General features: G+C 39.1%; 1 pseudogene; it reads left to right on the top strand.

Annotated features, from left to right (window-relative positions):
- Positions 1 to 354: 354 nt before the first annotated feature.
- On the top strand, positions 355 to 1,299 carry LOC114208589 (large ribosomal subunit protein uL18 pseudogene; annotated as a pseudogene).
- Positions 1,300 to 8,583: the final 7,284 nt, after the last annotated feature.

Here is an 8,583-nt window from a genome sequence, read left to right as displayed (position 1 = left end):
GAACAAATGGCCCTGGTGCCTTAGGAGGGGCATCTAGAGTGACTACTTAACATGTATATGATTTTGATTTGACATGGGCCATCTGGCCTTACTATTTAATTCAGGATCCCGTGGGCCTAGGTATGATTTCAAATTATATCTGATCCCTTTTCATCTTCTACTTCCCTTTATATCCAGGTCACTCCAGCTCTGGAACCAAGGGGATTGAATCTGAACAGGTAAACTGGAGAAAGGTGAAGGAATCTAACTGCATCCTGCTCAAAGGGGTCTTAGTTCTGGCTTCTTAAAATGTAGTCCTCAGACTGCATGATCTGACTATATGATGCCTTAGCATCACCTGTGAGATTACTGGAAATGCAACACCCTGGCTGGTCTGTGGCAAGCTGCAGACACCAGTTTTGTTCTGCAGGACGGGGTTTGTTAAAAGTTGTCAAGAATAAGGCTTATTTCAAGAGATACCAAGTGAAATTTAGAAAATGATAAGAGGGTAAAACTGATTACTATACTCAGAAATGCTTGGTAATTCAGGATATAAATAAGCACAACACACCTAAATACAGGATGATAGTTCATGTAACCAATGGAGATATCATTTGTCAGATTGCTTATGCCTATACAGAAGATGTGATAGTTTGTGCAGCTTATGCTTATGAACTCCCAAATTACGATATGAAAGTTGGCCTAACAAATTATGATGCAGCATATTTTATTGGCATGGTGCTGGTCTGCTGGCTTCTCAACAGGTTTGGCATGGACAAGATCTATGAAGGCCAACTGGAGGTGACCAGAGATGAATACAATATGGAAAGCATTGATGGTCAACCTGTTGCCTTCACCCTCTATTTGGATGCAAGTCTTGCCAGAACTGCTACTGGAAATAGAGTTTTTGTGGCCCTCAAGGGAGCTGTGGATGGAGGCTTGTCTACCCCTCATAGTACCAAATTATTCCCTGGTTATGATTGAGAAAGCAAGGAATTCAATGCAGAAGTACATCAGAAGCACATCATGGGTCAGAATGTTGCAGATTACATGTGTTACCTAATGGAAGAAGACGAAGATGCTTGTAAGAAACAATTCTCTCAATACATAAACAATGTAATTCCAGACATGGTGGATGACATGTTTAAGAAAGCTCATACTGTTATATGAGAGAATCTAGTCTATGAGAAGAAGCCTAAGAAAGAAGTAAAAAAGAAAAGGTGGAGCCGTCCCAAAATGTCTCTTGCCCAGAAGAAAGACTGGGTAGCTCAGAAGAAGGCAAGCTTCCTTAGCACTCAGGAGCAGGCTGCTGAGAGCTAATAAACCAAACCACATTTTTCTATGAAGATTTTTCAGATAAAGATAATAAACTTATTCAACAAGCAGCTAAAAAAAGGGAAATGCGGCACCCCAAATTTACCAAATTAACATGATCCTCAGGTGTTTCATATGTATGTTAAGGTTTGAGAAATAACATACTCATAGATTTTATATGCAAAGGAAGAATATAGGCCCAGAAGGATCCCTGTTTGCATCAGAAAGGACATTGCCCATGTCTAATTGTTTCAACAGCAGTGAATGTCATGGAGTCTACAAGTTCCTAATAGCACTGCCAAGGCCTTGATCCCTAACAATAAAGGTCTTTTGGTCTGAAATTGGGTTCATAAGCAAAGGGCCACCCAGTGCTCCATCTCAGCCTCAGTTATTCCATTCTATTGTTTCTCCTCCTTTCAATGGGCATTCCGTGCCAAGTGGAGGAAAGTCATAACATGAAAGAAAGTTGTAGAAAACTGGTTTGCTATCACATTCAGAATAGTTCAGATTCCTTATTGTGGTCTCATAGGGGCCCTTCATTCTCTGGCACCTGACTACTTCTTAAAATTTATTTCTTGCCCTCTGTAATGCTTCTCCAGCCATTCTGGCCCTTTTCTTTCTGGAACACACCAAGTTCATTCTCAGCTCCAAGCATTTCCTATTTCTTCTACGGGAATGCTCTTTCTTTCCTCATGTCTTAGCATTGTTGAGTCCTCATGGCTTATGTCTCAGCACAAACAATGCTTTCCTAGAAAGACCAACCCTGCTACTTTGTCTGAAACTCCACCCCGCCTATTCTCTCTCTATCAGATTATCTTGTGGGATTTTCTTCATTGAATTTAATGTTACCTGGTATTCTCATGTTTATATTTACTGATTTACTTCTCCTTCCCTACCACATATAAGTTTTAGAAGAGCAGGGAACAGATTCCTCTTCCTGACTGCTATATCCCAAGTGCTTAGAACAATGCCTGACAAAGTATTTTTTCAAAAAAATGTTTACTGAATTTGAGTGAATGATAGCACTGGGGGGAAACTACTGGCTTTTCAATCATCTGTGCATTCCTGTTTTCTCTGCTCTAATCACTGCACTCATGCCCACCAATAACTCTGAAGGGCTTAGATGGCAGAGCCTGAGTCAATGATGTTTTAGGTCTGGCCCACAAGATTGAGATAGGTCACAGTGTGGTCACTTCAGGGCTGTGTAGTATTCCAATTCAATACAGTTTTGTAAACCTTATTGACTGCCTGTCTATGTACAAGGTACTGTGAAATACAAAGGCAAAATATAAATATAAAGCCAAAGGCATTCCAGGAAGACAAAATGGCATTTACAAAGGTATAGAAGCAAGAAAGTGGGGTTGGGAGAACTGCAAAGTTTGGTGATACCAAATGCAAAGTACACAGTTTGGGCAGACAGAAGGAAACAAGTCTGGGGAAGGAAACAGAATGCTTGTAATAATACATATCCTTGAGGTGAGGGACCTACTTTATGTTTGAGGTCAGATGCAAATATCTCAAATTCTTTTTAGTCAAAAAGAGCCAGCAGTGAGTTTAGCTGAGAGCATGTTGCAACTTCTAGCCCTCCTCTGTGCTCCCTTTGGGCACCAGGAGCACTATACCCAGCAATCTCAAAAGCCCTCACATGCTGGACCTATTAGGCACTGCATACTCCACTGTCTGAGTCATTTCCCCTCTGCCAATAGTGACAAACCCAGAGGAACTCTCCACTAATTGAATCTGAGATGACTCACTCTAAACCAGGGACTTGAAACTTGAAAATCTCAGCAGCAATGCCTTGGCAGTAAGACTCTTGGTTTAAGTTGTCCAGCTTATTGTCTGGGGAGCCAGTGGGCATGAGAAGATAGAGTAGAGGGTATCTGGGAGGAGGGCTTTGGAGCAGGAATTTTGGGTTTTCTCAGAGAGCTGGAAAGGCAATAGCACCCACTGTATGTCATGGCTTGAGCTCCCCAGCTGGCTGCCAAGTGCTAAAAAATGATACTCAAACAGGTTTTGTTTGGCACACCTAGTTTTGTTTATAATTTATTTAAAAATAAAGAGCTTTCACATTAAATTCTCAAATTTCTGGATTCTCTCAAAGATTTAAAAGACCTGGCAATAACCCACTACAACTAAAGAGTGGGTGCCCTTTATATAGGCTGTATGCTCCCCAGGTTTCCATGGTCTACACCTCAACTTTTACATTCCTAGTGTTCCTGCACTTATACCTAGAATGCTTCATTGGTTTATTATCCCTTTTGGCTCCTGTAGGATTTCAGTTTGCAACCCCTATTCTGACACTATCACTAAGAGGACAAACTCTGATGACATTTTCAGTAATAGGAATGGACCTCAAAATATTATCACTTTGGAAAATTTCACCAGCTCAGTGCTGAGAAATTTGTTAGAAAATAGTATAGTAAAAGGGCATGAAAATGATCAATCTCTACCCTGCACTTCTTCTCTCCTAGAAAAATACATAGTACTTCCATTTGAGGCCAGGGTTGTATTTTCTTTACTGTCTTACGTTCCTCATCATAATTACATCATGGTGGCTATTTAACTGATGCCCAATAAATAGGTAAGGAATGAAATGGCATTGCTGGTCTAAGTCTTATGCATCTGGTATCCTCCCCCAGGAGACCTGATACCCAGAGTATGACATATTTTGTTCTTTTTTTTTTTTTCAACCATTCGTATTTTAATGGTCTGCTTCCTCCCCTATGTACTCATCTGCCTAGTCTTCTAAGAAGTGTTCCGTGACTTCCCCAAGTTGGAAGTATTAGCTTTCTCTGCTCTATTTAAAATTGGTACTTACTTGTTTTTATTATGTAACTTCCTGAGTTTTTATTTCCCTCATGGGAAAAGCAGTATCTACTTCATAAGATCATTATGAACATTATGTCTGGATGTGGTGAAATAACCATTGAAAACACTTATGTATCACTTACTGTATGCTAGGAACTCTTCCAAGTGCTTTGTATATGTTGAATTATTTAATCTTTACAACATTGTTGTAAGGTAGGTACTGCTATTATAATCCCCATTTTACAGATGAAGAAGCTGAGGCAATAAAAGGTTAAGTAACTTGCTCAAAGTCACCAGTCAAAAAGTGCTGGAGATAGGCTTCAAACCCCAGAAGCTGGACCCAGTATGTATGGTGCTAGCTACTAAATAATACTGCCTCTCTTCTGAAGTGAGGTCTACAATACATGGCCATATTCTTTGTGATTACGATAGAAAATTGTCTTTCATTATCCAATTTTACTAGTGCTGTTTTGCATTGTTAGTTATATACAGCCAGATTGAATCCTACTTGCTTTTAAAGATTGATTTGACTAGATTAAGAGAAAGGTGGGGAGAGAAGTGTCAAATAACATAAATAAAACTAAGGTGGGAACCACAGTCTTTCCTTCTTTTGCCTTATTTAGGCAGGAAATTCTTCAGGCAGAGAACATTTTTCAAAAACACCTTTATCAGCAGATCCCTCCTGGGAGCCCTTTGTCATCCAGAAGTACCACACACCCAGCCTAGATGCAGAACATCCCTGAGGCCAAGCAAAGACTTGGAACTAAAAGAATGCAAATGGCATTGGTTTTCCATTTCATTTTCAGATATGGATCTATTTCCCAATCTTACCTGTACAATTTGGTACAGACTCTCTTATATTTGTCCTTAGTTTCTTCATTTGTGAAATGGAAGATTGGAAAAGGCCAGGAATGGCAAACAGATTTGCTTTTGTAGGCCACATCCAATTGATTAGTCGTATGTGCCTCAGAGAACTGCAAGCCATAAGCTTGCAGTATATGAACTATAGAAGTATCTATCAGCATATTTTCCAAGAATTTGCCTCCCTGGGTTAGATGACTCCCCAGGCTCCTACCCAATTTTATGCTCATGTGAAAATAGCTACAAGAGGTAAAGGGAATAACAAAGCAGGAGATAGGAATAAAAATTTTACAAAAGGACTATAAGGAAAAAAGAGTATGTCTATAGAATTACCATTTATACTGGAAGCAGTGAAGAGCAGGATTGATATTGCAGAAAATCCAATCAGTAATGTGGTAGAACAATATGAAAGTAATGTAGAGAAAAAGAGCAAAGTGAGGACTGGGGCAAGAAGGAGTTGGGTGTGATTATAAAAAGGCAACATCAGGGACATTTGTGGTGATGGAACTCTTCTGTGTCTTGACTGTGGAGGTGGAAAATGGACCAACGCATGTAATAAAATTATATATAACTAAGTACGCATACACACACAAATGAGTACAAGTAAAACTGGGGAAATCTGAATAAGATTGGTAAATTGTAGAAAAGTCAATGTCCTATCTGTAATGCTGTATTATAATTTTGCAAGATATTACCACAGGAGAAAACTGAACAATAGGTGTATGGGATCTCTCTGTATTATTTCTTATACCTGCATGTGAATCTACAATGATCTCAAAGTAAAAGTTAACTCACCAAAAAAGAACAAAACTATAAGGACATTTAGAGAATTAGAGATAAGAGAATAGATATCCAATACACAGACAAATAGTACTATAAAACAGAACTAAAAGCAATGATCAAAGGTAAAAAAGAGATTAAAATGTTTCTATGCTGAAAAAATGCTAATATTCATGGATTTAAAAGACTCATCAAAATTTAGGGATAATGAGAGAAAAGAAATTCATTCTTAAACACAGTGTCAAATTTTGTATATTAGGAGGCTTGTAGCCAAAAATGATAGTCAGATAAAGTAGCTAGGAGCCAAGAGCTTGTGAATAGCCCTGGGGGCCATGGTGGAAATTCATAAACCAATGGCATTAATAAGCCCCGCCCCATGATTTGATTTGGGGATTCCTTTCCCCACTTAAACCATGGACTGGTGACAAATCTGAAAATGCTGCTGAATCACAGATGCTGCATGAGGAACACTCGCACTGAGAGAGAGATGGGATAAAGTTTCCTACCATTCTGAAAGATTCCCTACCATTCATAAATGATTTCTTGAAAAGCATAAAAGTGACTTTTACAGTTATTATTTAGATGTAGATCTAGACACAAAGCAAATTCAGTCATTCCTGTACTTGCCCCAGAAACATTTCTTTAACCTCAATCCCATGCATTCAGTTAATGGGCGTTTATGGACATGTGGCAGGCAGAAGGTACTACAAATGTACAAAAGTACCGATTTAGGCATGACCCTTACCTCCAAACAGCCTCTTAGAGATAAGCATGTAATACCAACAACAAAGGCTGTGATTTATTAAGCGTTATCTGCATTCCAGATACTGCACAGGTGTTTTATATATTATTTAATTTAATGATCTCAATAATTCCATTGAAGGCAGAATTGGGATTTTACTTCATGTTTATGTGACCCAATGACTGTGATATTATTTATGCTCACTGCCCATCATTTTCCAAGATGAAAGTCAAATCATATAGCCACCATGACATCTTCTACGAACAAGTACAGATTCATCATTCATTCATTCAAAAACAAATATTTATTGGCATCATCTATGTACCAGGCTTTATGCTAGGTCCTGGGACATAATGGCCAGGAATCCATCCTCAAGGAGCTTCAAGTCTAATAGAAGAAACTGGTATTACTCAAATGATCAAATTAATGTATAACAATATGTATCCATAGCAAGGGCTATGAAGAAAAAGATAAATGTTGCTTTGAGAGCATATAAGGAACTAATCTGACCTATTCAGGGAATTAGAGGTTTTTCCAAAGAAGTGACTCTTTTAAAGAAATCAGAAGAAGGATTAAGAGTTATCTGGTTGAAGAATGTAAGGAAAGCACTCCAAGAAGAGGAAACAGCATTGGAAAATTCCTGTGGTGGGAAGAAAGGGGCATGGAAATATGATGGACTGAAAAAAAAAAGAGGACTGCCGTGGAGAAAGTGAAGTTTGGTGCAAGATGAGGATGGGAACTTAGGAAGTGCCGGGGCATACCCAGCCCTGTGGTCCATGTAAGGAGTTTAGGAGTTTGCCTTTATCCTAAGAGCAAGAAGAAGACATTGGAAGGGTTTAGAAAGGGAGTGGTAGGGATGATGGTTTTGCATTTTCAATCAATAATTCTTCCTCCTCTTCTACTACCTCCTCCTTCTTCTTCTTAATATTTTTGCCTTCTATAGCCAAAGTTGTTAGTGCAAACTTCTCAATTATATTCTGTCTTAATAATGCTTATTATGACATCAAATAACAAAATATTATCTTCCTAATTAGAGGAGAGATACCTGGAAGGTTGGGGTTATTTCTTAAATTATATTTTATTGGATTTAAGACACCCAATAAGATGTGTGTTTACTGTAGTATTCCACTAAAAAAAAGAAAATGTTTCCAATTAGACTCACCATCGATTATAAATAGCATCCCTATTCCAAAGACTTAAAAATGTTTAATAATGCACATCTTTAACTCAATGGAATATTATACTCCCTTTGACTCTTTTACAGTGCCGGATATAATACTGAACTGGTCAAAAGCGGAATAGAAAGAGTGCTGCCTTTCAAATAGGGACACTGAGTTTGTAACTAGTTCTGCCATGCACCTGAACAAGAGTGACTTTTTGTGTCCCAGTCCACTCTTCTATTGTATGACCACATGACCCCTGAGGTTTCTCCCAGATCTACATTTTCTCTGTGCAACAGTTGCCTGTCAACAGCTCTAGGAAGAGGACTTTGAGGCTTTTCTCTGCTAGACAGAGTGACTTGCAGAGAGGTACGGGGACCCCCCCGCCATACTTCTCCAAGTGGAAGGCAGTAAGGAATGTGCCTGGAAGCCATACAGCTCTGAATTAGAGACAGAACACTGAAGACACAAGAAAATGAGTAACCAAGGAAAGTTTGTATAGGCCTCATGTTAGCCAGAGATGAGAGCAAAGCAAGGGCTATATTATGGGTTGAACTGTGTTCCCTTCCAAAAGGTAATAATGTCCTAATTCTTAGTAACTGTGGATATGACCTTATTTGGAAATAGGGTCTCTGCAAATGATCAAATTAAGATAAGGTCATTTGGGTGGGCCTTAATCCAATATGACTGTGTCCTTATGAAAAGGGGAAATTTGGACATGGAGACAGACACATACAGAAGGACATAACATGAAGTCACAGGGAGAACACCATCTGCAAGCCAAGGAATGCCTGAGGCCAACAGAAGCTAGGAGAGGCATGAAACAGATTCTCCCTCACTGCCCTCAGAAGGTACCAACCCTGCTAACCTAGCCTCCGAATTTTGTTTCACCAGTCCCAGAAAATTACTATGGCTGTTTCCTGAGAGAATTGTATTACT

This window comes from Eumetopias jubatus, unplaced genomic scaffold, assembly GCF_037043125.1.
Source record: "Eumetopias jubatus isolate StellerSeaLion01/CBP00866 unplaced genomic scaffold, mEumJub1_p1.0 scaffold_5, whole genome shotgun sequence".
In the NCBI taxonomy this organism is placed as follows: Eukaryota; Metazoa; Chordata; class Mammalia; order Carnivora; family Otariidae; genus Eumetopias; species Eumetopias jubatus.
This window is presented reverse-complemented; position numbering and strand designations above follow the sequence as displayed.